The sequence below is a fragment of the Cyphomyrmex costatus genome, unplaced genomic scaffold (genome assembly GCF_001594065.2).
Source record: "Cyphomyrmex costatus isolate MS0001 unplaced genomic scaffold, Ccosl1.0 scaffold363, whole genome shotgun sequence".
NCBI lineage: Eukaryota > Metazoa > Arthropoda > Insecta > Hymenoptera > Formicidae > Cyphomyrmex > Cyphomyrmex costatus.
In genome coordinates this window covers 441662-455737 of record NW_017277808.1, presented here as the reverse complement: position 1 = coordinate 455737, position 14076 = coordinate 441662, and positions in this window count along the sequence as shown.

Sequence of the window (14076 nt, the reverse complement as noted above, 5' to 3'; positions counted from 1 at the left end):
GAAAAAATCGTGTGTACTTCTCTAGAGAATTTAGTTTAGCAGCTATTGTAAAAATTTCAAGTTGATCGGATAAAATTTGTCAAAGTTATGCTGCAAGCCAATTAGAAAAACATGGTTTCGAGAAAAACGTGTTTAAAGTTTTGAACAACATTATTTCATATTTAAGTATAGAAATTTTTTATCTACCTTTACTCTGCGATGCCTGCACCATATCAACTGTTCTTCCATATTGATGTTTTGTTGAATTAGAACTTTCATTATTGTTCTGCGTAAAGCCATCTAAGCAACGATTGAGCGCTTAGATGGTGTTACGCCTTGCTTTAAAAAATCAGCTATAAAACCATTAAAAAAATTTTTTTCACGTATAAGACCAATTAAATCTTATTCTTAAGACTCTAAAGTATCATTTAAAACAAAAAAAATTTTTCGATTTTTTTTTTTTAAATTTCACAGTGGCTTTCCCCCTTAAAACGATTGTACGTATTGTTATCGATTAAATTGTTAAATTCGATCCGAATTATAATATCCGCTTCTTTTTTGTTCTTTAATTATACAATTTTATAATGATATATCGCACATGTTAATCTTATTGTGTTGTGAGTGATTGTGTATGTAGTTATTCAAGCCCGTTAATAGATTTCGTTATTTCTGATCTTCATGTGGATGAACGATTCTTCAATTTAAATATATTTTTTCTTTGAGTGTAAGTAAAATTTGTGTCCGATGCAAATAATTTCCAGATTAATATCGATATTTTTCATTGTTGTTTGTCTCGCGATAAAATAGGCAGTCGTAAATAAAAAGTAACGAATGACGTTCGGTAACTTTCCCTCTCCAGAAACATGGTGAACGCTTCTTTCCTTCTTTCGGAAACATCGAACTAAGTGCCGGAAGTCGATTCATTTTTTCGTTTGTCACGTTCCCAGCCAATCCAAGAACCACGATCTTTCGACTATTTCGTATGGTGACGGCGCAGATCCTCAGTGATGCGATGAGAATGGCCGGCGTTGCGGCGTTCAATTTGAGGGGTTAAAAATGCGTGTCGTTAAGGGGACGCGTGATTATGGGACTCCTCCTGACAACGCAGAGAAAGGATGGCCAGTCGCACCTTGCTCCTTAACGAGGACGTGCGCGGTTCGAGTCTGCGGGGTGCACGTAATCTTCAATACACACAGACAAATCCGTACTGATGAATCGTGCGTATTCACACCCTTGTCCCCTTAACTCTTCCCTTCCTCGCTTCCTTCCTTCCTTCGCTGCGTGCCGTCGAAACGCTCTCTCAGCCTTAGCGCGACGCGTGAGACTGCCTTCGTCCTGAAAGCTTTTAACTCTATCGAATGAAATTGCTTCCCTGTCGAGAAAAGATGCTCCTCCGTCATCTGTCGAAATTGGATTATTAATGAAAATCAATATGTTTTCATTGTGGTTTTTATATTATTTTTTGAAATACGAATTATACAATTCTTCGTACAATTCCTGCAATTAATAGCATAGTTTATTAGAAAAATAATTTTCTCTTTACAATTTAATTTGCAGTTTATTTTGATATTTATAAAAGTACACGAAAAACATTTTAATTTTCTTAATATTTACCCTGCTGAAAATGTATGGTAATCATGGGCTAACATTGTATTTCAAAAAATTATATGTAATCTCTCATTCACTAATGCATAAAACTACAATAAAATATATGAAACAGGTTTGAACGATCAATCATATGTTGGACGGTCAATAGATGATAGATATATTCTTAAAGGATGAGAAGAATGGATTGTAATCGCTGCGCTTTCTTTTTACTGAAAGAAAAATAAATAAAACTACGTAGACTGATTTTTATGAAATTATATTTGTATAATCTATGCGATGTAAAGTAATGTATATCACACGACAGATTTATAAAACATTTTTTTTAACGAACATTTTTTAAATTGTTACTTTAAATTTGTTAAATTGTTACTGAAAATGATCTAATCTATAAAAGTTGAAACGTCATTGCATACACGATTGTTTAAATAAACTATTGCACTAATATCTTGTATTGGCTTCTATGCTCCTTAAATTAGTTTTGACTTGTTCAAAAAGCCGATATTATATACAAGGAGGGGTATTTAAAACAGGTCACCTGAATAACTCGCTTGTTTTTGACAATAGAAGAAAAAGTGTCAAACAAAAGTTGCTTGGTTTCGAGGGGCACATAATGTGATGTCAATAATTGTTTTTTTGGTAGAGGCGCAAAGGATAGGCAAAGGTCAATTTTTTTTTTAAATGATATATTTTTTTATTTACATTCTGATAAAACAACGACGCTGAAGTTGGCAGCCGCGCGCCAGCAGTCAACGCGAAAATCCATTGGCGTAGAACGCCAGGGGCCCCTCGTAACATTTTTAGCGACAATTAATGTAAAGAGCGTTTGAAAAAGGATAGAAAAATTATATTTCCAATTCAAAAACTATATTTAACCACGCAAACGAGTAAAAAACAATTAACGAAGCCTACGAAGGAAGATTTTAACTTCATGAATAAAATTCAAAAAAGAATACTTGGAGCGCAGTTACGTCAAGGGAAAAAATCGCAGCCCTTTCAAACTTGCACAAAATGTACTTCCTACCAAGCAGAATTGACTGAAATGATTTTTGAAAGGGTTCGAAAATTGTAACATTTTCGAAAATAAGAATTACGACATTTTTACTCAAAAAACCGCATTTACGTCAAGGGAAAAAATCGCAGAACTTTCAAACTTGCACAAAATTTACTTCCTTTCAAAAATCATCTCAGTCAATTCTGCTTGATAGGAAGTACATTTTGTGCAAGTTTGAAAGGGCTGCGATTTTTCCCCTTGACGTAACTGCGCTCCAAGTATTCTTTTTTGAATTTTATTCATGAAGTTCAAATCTTCCTTCGTAGGCTTCGTTAATTGTTTTTTACTCGTTTGCGTGGTTAAATATAGTTTTTGAATTGGAAATATAATTTTTCTATCCTCTTTACATTAATTGTCGCTAAAAATGTTACGAGGGGCCCCTGGCGTTCTACGCCAATGGATTTTCGCGTTGGCTGCTGGCGCGCGGCTGCCAACTTCAGCGTCGTGAAAAAGCATCGTAATTGGAAATATAATTTTTCTATCCTCTTTACATTAATTGTCGCTAAAAATGTTACGAGGGGCCCCTGGCGTTCTACGCCAATGGATTTTTGCGTTGGCTGCTGGCGCGCGGCTGCCAACTTCAGCGTCGTGATAAAGCATCTCAAAACGAATACAATGACCTATAATTGAAGATCATTCAAGGTTACGCAAGGTTAATAATGGAATGTAATGGAAAATAAATTTTGAGGCACTGTTCGAATAATTTCGTGTCTAATTTACTTATTTACGTACTTACCGCTATGACAAGTGTTCAAAATGATGACCCTGAACATCGACGCATTTTCTGAAACGTGTCGACACAAATAACACTGCACGACGAATTTCATTCGGATCAATCGCAACGCAAGCTCTTCTTATACGCTCCTTCATGTCTTCTCTTGTTGTCGGCATTTCGCTGTACACTTGTTGTTTTAACTTTCCCCGCAAATAAAAATCCATAGGTGTTAAATCTGGGGAACGTGCGGGCCATCTGTTATATCCTGACCGACCAATCCGACAATCTCAGAGCCTCCGCAAGCTCCATGCAAAAAATGCCAGTTTTCGGTACCTCGATTTTTGAAACTTTTATTATGCCAAATAGTTACATGTGATGACCCAATAATCCCTGCAAAATTTCAAGATGAGCATACAGCCCATTTAGGAAATAGGGGGGGGTTAAAGTTGACCATGTCTAATAAAAAAATATAGCAATTCCACATTTGAATTCGAACAATAACGTCTAAAAAATTCAGTCTAAATGGATCTTTTAAGATTTTTGGCTGTTGATTATAAATATGAAATCATATTTACAAAATTCAAAATGGCGGATCCAATATGGCGGACAATTTTTGTTAAAATTCATTGGATCTACTCGAAACTTGTTACTCGGGGGTTTTTGGGGTCGCTGATTACGAATTTGAAGTCAATTTAAAAAAATTACAAATGGCGAATCCAATACATCCAATAAAGGCGCAAGATGTGATAAACATCATGTTACATCTTGCCTCTATTGGATGTATTGTATATAAATATACATATAATTTATATTTATATACACATTGTATATAAATATAAATAAAACAATAGAAAAAATAGACTTATATTTTTCTATTGTTTTATTTATATTTGCTTTATTTTGTTTATGAAATTACCTTCTTTTATAAATGTTGAGAATAGTTTATCAAAATTGGATTTTGTTGCATTTATGATGATGACTCTTTAACCCCCCCCCCCCCCTATTTCCTAAACGGGCTGTATGCTCATCTTGAAATTTTGCAGGGATTATTGGGTCATCATATGTAACTATTTGGCATAATAAAAGTTTCAAAAATCGAGGTACCGAAAACGGGCATTTTTTGCGGAGGCTCTTTTCTGTTTAGCAATTCAGTAATAATCCGTGCAGAATGAGCAGGATATCCATCTTGCTGGTACCACATTGATTGTCGTATGTTTAGTGGAAGATCTTCTAATAATAGTGGCAATATTTCTGTTAAAATCTGTGCATACTTGCGACTATTTAATAGCTTCACTTTAATTCAATTTAATTCCATCGATAAAGTGAAGACCAATTATTTTATCGTTAAGAATTGCGGCCCAAGACGTTTATAGACCAAGGTCTCTGCTTGTCCACTTCTCTCATCCAATGTGGGTTTTCTACCGACCAATAGTGCATGTTGCGAAGATTTACTTGTCCATTAATTGTTTGTAAATGTAGCTTCGTCAGTAAATAAGATTTTAGTGGCAAACATATCATCTTCTTGTAGTCTTTGTAGTGCCCATTCACAGAATTGTACACGATTTTGAAAATCATTACCATGTAACTCTTGATGAAGTGAGATATGGAAGGGATGAAATTTGTTGGAACTACATTCCAACAAATTTCATCCCTTCCATATCTCACTTCATCAAGAGTTACATGGCAATGTAGTATTCGCAGAACACTTCGTCGTCGACTTTCGTACCACTTTCACGTTCAAGCTGTCTTGTACTGATATGTGGATTTAGGGCTACAGCGGCTAAAATGTTCGTCAAATTTACGTCGTCAGTTGCTTTCTTGATTCGTTTGCGTTTTTTATTATCCACACTTCCTGTTTCTTGAAAAGTTTGTACTATGTTTGAAAAAACAGAGAATGAGGGATGGACACGATCGGGAAATCTTTCAGTATACAAACGTACTGCTTCTCTCACAATTTGGCGACATTCACGGCGACATTGGCCGTTTTCGAGAAAAACCGGTTTAAAGTTTACAGTTCCGTATATACCGGTCGCGTTAAACCCATTGTCGAGAAGGCGGCTGAGAGTTGTAAGTACAAATATAACCTATATTTAATTATACCATTATGACAAAAAGACTTAATTATAAAATAATTTAAAAATTACTTATAAACTAACAAAAAATTAAAATATGAAATTAATATGCTACGTAATAACTAGTTTCGACTCAACTATAGAGTCCTCTTCAGATTTAACATTCGCGTTGACGTTGAGTAGGACAAATAACCGCATTTTTTGAAATTGATAGTAAAATTAAAAAATTACTTCTATATGACTGTAAAAAAAAATTTTTACAAATTGATATATGAATTGCGAAAAAAAAAGTATAATATAAAAAACATATCAACAGATTTAGATCCCAAATATTGGTCGATTCGCTTAACAATGCATTGTACAATAATAAAAATCAAACTAACAGAAGATGTCCAAGAGAAAAAATAATCAATATAAAATAAATAATAGATACTACATCAAAAATAAAAAAGACTGTATCGCATAACATTTGCAATCAATTATTGAGCGATATATCAAAATCATGCGACAGATCGACACAGACTATTTAGTACGTCTGTTAAGCTGCACCCACCACTATCGCAAATCAAGTTGGCAATAGGTTAAAAATTTAGTGCTTTTTAGGTGCTAATTTAGTACTCTATTGCCGAATTTAGTGCTCCATTTAGTACTAAATTAGCACCTAGAAAGCACTAAATTTTTTACCTATTGCGAACTTGATTTTCGATGGTAGTGGGCAGCTTAACAGACGTCTATTTAGTGCCTTGATAATGATACTTGAATATTATGAACTCGGATTACAACATTTTTGCGAGGTATGTGCCTTTAAATTAACGTTTTTCCATTTCTTTCTCACTTCATTTATCCTTTTATGTTTCTTTGTCCTTTTATATTTCTATACATACATTGTAAATATATATTTATTTTCTGTTTGCAATAGTACCTCACGATAAGAACTGATATTGGAAGATCAAATTTTATTTACAATAGGTATATATGCTTTATGTAGATCTTCTGTGTCAGTTTGTAAATTTGAGAACGAAATATGTAGGCTCCCCTAATCTATGTTTACACACAAAAAAAAGAAAAATTTAAATTAAAAAAGGATACCTCTATTTTATAGAATATGCCAATAACTTTAATATGGTCTCCTTTTTTTTTAAGATCATATTTAAAATAATCTTCGGGATTAAAATTGATAATGTGGACTTCTAATTTATTAAATCCATTTGTTACAGAACCACAACCAATTTTTTTTTTAAATTTTGGATCATATAAATTAAAAAAATTGGATTTAATATAACTTTTAAATTCTAGAAAGAAAAAGATTTATTAAAATTAAAAGATTAAAATGTTTCAACAATAAAATAACTTACTAATAGGTTTTGAAGTATTAATAACATCGTCAAAAGCAACTTCATCCAAAACATCTATAGAATTCCATTAAATAAATTATATTTTCCCCAGTTAGCAACAATAGTATTTTCTTTAATGTGCAACTCGAATGGAACATTTGCCATTATTATATTTGGGATTTTTAGGAGGACGCGCTTGTACAGCATCAAGATGAATGATCTATTAAATAAATTAATAATACAATCTTAAATATAAGTTTTTCCATGATATAAATACAAGGGTATGTTATTGCGCATCTAGAAGTGACAAAGAAGTGATCAATAAAAATTGTCTCCAAGTAGACGTCATCAAAACGAGGAAAATTTAAATATGCAGTCAGAAATAAGACTAACTCATGACTTCAATAAAAGAAATATAAGGAAAAAAAAATAATTATTAAATTAATTAAAAAATTAATTATTTCCACAGTTTAATGGAAGTGCAAAGTGAATTTAATCGATGTTGAATCGTCAAAAGTAAAATGTGAAAATGATACTCTCAACGGCAATTTATTTTACTATTTGAATTTTTATAGTTTTTTAATAAGTATTTCATTCTTTGGTTGACAATGTCAAAAATAAAACTTAAAGAATAATCATTATCTAATAAAATGTTGATAATAAGAATAAGGTTTTTTGTGTAAAAATGAACATCAGAAAATAAAAAGGCTCTATCAACCTACGAAAAAATAACACCTTTTTTCTGAGAGATTGGATGATTAGAGTGAAAGTTTAAGGGCTCCCGTAGACGAGCGACTTTGTAGCTCTACAATCGCAAACGTCGACTCATTTATACGGAGCTATTTTCTAGCGTTACAGAAAAGCGTCGCGAATACGTTCACATCATATGTCTATGGTTCACATGAGCTAATTCATGACGCGACGAAAAACGTTGTGGATGCGTTCAGATGTGTGAATTCGTGGTGTGACAGAAAAGCGCTGCGAATGCGTTCAGACGAAACATTTCGTGGCGCGACAAAAAAGCATCTCAGGTCCGTAATTCTCGATTGACAGAATTACGTTGTGCGTTTACACATTACGTGAATAAATAAAAATTAAAAATTAAGTTTATTAGAAAGTGGGTTTACGATACCAGTCGAACACAAATCCATTATTTATTATTGATATTGTGGTATCTAAAAAATTCAATTTATCCCCTCCCCCAATTTCTAATGTGAATTGGAGACGATGGTGAAAAAAATTGAAAGCCTGAAACAAAGTATCTATTTCTTCAGATAAGACTGCGGTGAAAATGTCGTCAACATATCTAAAATAGAAAAGAATATCTTTATTATATGACATCAAGGTTACTGTCTCAAGTCTACTCATAACCAAATCTGCAATAATGGTGATAGAGGTGATCCCATGGGTGCGCCATAACATTGTCTGTACATTTTATTGTCCAATACAAAGAAAGTGGAATCTAAAACGAATTTTACAGCTTTCAAAAACTCATTTTTTGGTAATGAGCAATTCTTAGAGATAAAACTCCACTGTTCATTAACACAATCCAAAGCCATGTCTGTAGGTACATTTGTGAACAGAAAAATCACATCCAGAGATATTAGCTTATAATTTGTTATGGTTTTTATACTCTTCAATCTTTCCGTCAACCGAAAGCTATTATAACTGTCAGCCTTCGAAACTGTTTTGAAGAGAATATTGTGCAGAAAAGAGGCTAAAAAATGCAAAGGACTCCCTATTGAAGATACAATGATTCTCAGTGGTCAATCTGGTTTATGAATTTTAGATAACCCATAGACTCTCGGAAGTGATCCGTCGCTACGATATAACATTCTGTGCTTAGAATCGTCTATATAATTTTTGTTTTTTCATTGTAAGCATTATCCTTAAAGTCGATGTGAGTTTCTTCGTAGGATTCTTTTTGATAATCTCATATATATATATTTTTATCATTACATAAAGATGTCATTCTGGTTCCGATACTGGCGGCTGTATCGCCGCTGGTCCCGGTGCGAGCGGTTGCATCGCCGATGAACCTGGGGCAGGCGTTTCTACAGCCTGCGGCTCTGAAAACTGAGCAACGATTTTTTTTAATTTTTCATTTTCAGCCCTCAGAGCCGTTAATTCCAACTCTCTGGCGTCCATCATTAAGCTAAAAGAAATAAAAAATAATTTTAATACAATAAATGAATATATAAATTTCGTTATAATAAATTATTTTACTTACTCGTTGTCTGAGTCGGTCATTGCTTGTTATACATCGGCGACACCATACTCGACGATGCAGGTCACACACAGACTCTGACTAAACAATTCAAATATCTCAAGCGGCCAATCACGATAGCCGGTATGGATATCTACGCCATTCTGGAGATGTATATGTCTTTATCTAATGCAACCGCGATATTACCCTTATCTGCACGTGTAAAATGATATTAGGATGTGTAGTTATAAATTCTATAGTATCGCGGATTCAAAAAGTTTAGATAATTTTTTAACCGTTGAAGATGTAAGAATAGAAGAAGAAATTATATTATTTAGAATAGGGATAGAGTGGTGGTTGGTGATATTAATTCTTCTATCAATAGGCATTCTTTGTGTGCTACTCTCAATACTCTTTATACATTCAAATATAATTTTAGTCTTATTGTTAAATGGAAGGGCAACATTTTCACCTAACCGTGTAAAAAAACATTGAATGTTATATGGTGGTATGAAAGGTTCACGAATCATTTTTCTCTGTGAGTGGTTAAAGAAGAGGAAATGTGTGAGGAAAAAGAAGTAGAAGATATAAAGATATCGGTAGAGGAAAAGTATTGAAGATAATATTTTATAGGTTTGATACTATTTAAAATTAATTTGTCTTTCTTTTTTGATAACCATATAACCCTCTCAAAAAAAGCTCCTACATGAAATTTCCTGTGTAATGAAGAATGCGGTTATCTGTCCTTCTCAACGTCAACGCGAATGTTAAATCTGAAGAGGACTATAGTTGAGTCGAAACTATTTATAGTTATTACGTAGCATATATTTTCATATTTTAGTTTTATGACAGTTTATAAGTAGTTTTTAAATTATATTTAATTTTTTTTTTGTATGATGATGTAATTAAATATAGGTTATATTTGTACTTAGAATATTATTTTTAATTTATTAACTCTTACAATGCTATTTTTAATTTATTGACTCTTACAATGCCATTTATTCAATATTTATGATTTAAATAAATATTTAAGACATTAATGGCGAATTCGATTGGATTGCACTAGTGCAGTGTGATTGCACCAGTTCATCTTTTTTTCCTTTTCCCTTCTCCTGGAAAGAAAAAGAAGAAAGATGAACTCAAGTGCACTCAGTGCGCACTAGTGCGTCCAATCGAATTCGCCATAAGAAACAATATAAATTATCAATATTAAGTAAAAATCAACCAAAACATGTTCAATATACTTAAATGAAGAGGATTATATTTAATCAAGACGGATCTTAATATCTATAATAATATTTTGGTGTAAATTTTACAATTTGTGAAATTTAAAAATACAAGTTATATAAAAAAAATGTGTAATATTAGATTTATTAAGCTAATATGATCGGTGAGATTATGGTTGCTACATAAATAGCATGCATGGTTATTAGATTTGACTTATTAAATCAAGATTGCAAATGCGAAAGTACAGGCATTTGCTCTTTATTGATATCTATCACTGTTGCCCGAAAATGTCTTTTTTCTAGTGTGCTTCCACGCCGCCATTTTGTATTTAAAAAATTGAATAAAATATGTTTTTTATACCTAAAGACTAGTACTTTCATTAATGCAAAACCCCATATTAAAAAAAATTTTTGAGTTCACAATAAGCCTTTGAAATAAGGCTTTGAAATAAGGCAGTTTTGCAGGTTACAAGGTGATATTATCCCTTAATAAAAATGCTATATAGATGTAACATATCAAGACACATGAAAAGAAAATCCCATTAGATATTATATTGATATGTGTACAATAATTCTTTTTATATATATAAATCTTTTGTTACATACACATGTCAAATCTTACAATTAAATTTATAACGCAGTTTTACATATTTATAAATATATCTATAATTACATCTAATTACACAGGTCAACAAAATTTGACTTTGCGAAATCATCAGAGATGCGGGTATATTTTTCTGACGTATTTTTGTGTGCTGAATCCAAATCCGTTCATAGAATTTTCCCATCACCCTTCATTTTCGAGATATCCGCCATTTTGTATTTTTTTCAAATTCGTTTCTTTCAGAATTTTTTGCACTCCAACGGAACATGATCGTACGACCTCTCATTTTACGCATAATTGCTTCCAGAATACGTGTGAATTTTTCCAGATCCAAAAAATTACTGATGCTTAGTGTTATCAGTGAAAAACTTCAAAAATTTCACTAAAAATGACGAAAATTCAGCCATTTTTAGAAGAAAAAATGCATCTAATTTAAAAAAAAAAAAAAATTTTTTTGAATATTGTAACTGCATGGTCTTATAGTAGGCTAATGACACGTTAATTTCCGGGCTTGTGCGTCTATTTAACTTTATTGTAAGTGAAGATATATATTTTTAACCGATAATGTCGAAAAATGGTAGTGCATGGGTGCTGGATGCACTGGCACGTAACCCGCATCTCTGATGATTTTTCAGTGTTGACCAGTGTTATTTTCGTAGTCAAATGAAGATTTCGACTGTAAAATGAAAATATGCACCTTATTTTGCGCAGAAATATATTATATTCGGTATAATATTCCAAAATGAAAAATCTATCATAAATTTATAACTGTGATAATATAACTTTACTGTATAATAACCATTTGAATGTAAACTAGGTCGTTAGTTATAGAGATAAAAATTTAGGTATATATTTAAATTCAACGAACATCCAATGAAATTCTAATAATTATCGATTATTAGTTTTCATAAACTTAAATTTTTTAAATTGTATTTTTCTATTACATCAAATATAAATTAATATGAATATATAATTAAATTTTCATTCTATTCTCTTTTTCCTTCTATTATCAAAGTAATACTATGCTCCAAAATAACTTATCATTGTGGCGTTTTGCGATACGATTTATAAACAATTTTTTCACATAATTTCGAATATCGTTGTCTTTATTTAGTAGATATTTATTCCATCATATTGGGATATAGTACTCCAAAACGAAATAAAATAAATATGCTTATATAAATAGTAATACTTTTTAGTTATAGAAGAGTATAAAATTGCAAGAAAATACAGTAAATAATGTGAATTGTTATAAATCATATTGGCCAAAGTAAATAACGGAAGCATAAGTATATAAAAATTAGGAAACTGTAATATAAATGGTGTTTCACTTACTAGATAGGAAAATATGAAAAAAGCTATCACTTAATCGAGCAATCATTTATATTCACATATAGATAAATAATATAACTAAAATAAAAAATATATACATATATATATTTTTTATTATATGTATATATATATCTATATATTTTATTTTTTTTTCATATTATATATAAAATATAATATAAATACCAAAATAAGTTTGGCAGTTTTTAGATTTATTGTTATAAGAAGTGAGGCTTAAGAGAGAATTATTATTAAATAATTTTACTACGTCTCTCTTTCTCTCGATAATTTTTTGCGTAATATGTTTGTCAGTTTTTTCAATTTTCCATTTGTGGAATTATTAGGATATGCTGTCGAGTGAAAAAAATTCAAACTGAATGTGCAGCCTTGAGTTGAGCAATAAAACAGAGATCTTATACAGTAACGATATCAAACACCTGTGATCACGAATGTCATGTTATTTTATATAATGACAATAAGACTACATATATGTAATAATGACAGACTGCTGTTAATCTTATATTTTACGTCGTACAAATATCATATAAACGACATGTGAACATATAGGACAGTTAAGATTTAAGACGTACCGTTATTGCAAGTAACGTTTGCATTTTGCGTCTATAATTTATCTCACTAAATACCTGACATAAAAACCGCGTCCCACAACAAATGATAATCCCTTCTAATCCGTGTCTTTTGTCAGATCTTAAAAGAAGATCATTACTCTGGCGAATATAAAGTCTTTGTCGTCGTTAATTGCTTGGCTCGTTAATGACGACCGCGCGATTACGATGGCATAAGTGGCGATTAATACGTTCGTAGAAGAGAGACAAGGACGGAAGGTGCATCGGTTGTGTTACGAGTTGTATTTCAATTTTTATCTCCCCGTGAGAAGGCCGCGCAGTCCCATTTTTATCATTGCGCTGTTTACCATCAAGAGCCCTATACACATCTTATTTAGATATCTTATGCGGAATCGGGGAATTGTGGGGAAACGCTCACGTACTGAGATTTACGGCGGGAAGTCGGGAATGCTGCGAGATCTATTAGAATACGTATGTATGCGCAATGTCGCTTATTGATAGGATTTTCTTAAAGGGGGTTTACGAAGTATACCAATAGGTATACTTATATAAAATTTGCATTATAATATAATGTGATATTCGTGAATTTTACATATTTGCTTCAACGAGCTTTTATTATTGAAAAATAATTTATCTAAATCCATAATTGAGATGCAGAGAAGCCAAATGTGAGCAGCCGATAAATGTTTGTGTATAAATAATTTTTTTATTATTATTGATACAAATATATACTGTAAGATACTTTTATAATTATCTTTATGTCACAGTATGATAAATTTAATAACTGAAAGTGTTCATTGAACTCTTCGCATATTTATAAGCAATTTGTATATAAGTTTTAATATAATAGTAATATTAACTCTCTGTTTTTTTTATATAAAATATCATATTGTTAACTACAATTAAAATAATTAATTTAAATTTGTCGACTATACTTATATTAGTAATTAATATAAATTTGTTAAGTACAAAAGAAATTAGCTTTAATATATACGTAATTTCATGAGAATGGATATCTTTTTAATATCACATAAAAATGTGCATATTTGTATCTTTTTTGTTTTAATAAAAAAACTCCGGGTAATGTTGTTTAGTTTATAATGTAAAAGCGAAACAGTAATTTAGTTGTGAATTTGGACTTTTTACATTAAATAAAGTTATATATTTGTGTAAATGGAGATAAAATACTTACTTTTCTACGCCTTTCCGTTTAACGTATATCGACTAAAAATAAAATTTATGCAATATCTTTACAAAAAAAAATTTGTAATATGAAGAATGTATATTTACGTAAAATTGTTGTATTTAGTTCAAATTATTATTATTATTATTATTATTACTATTATATATTTTATATATATATAT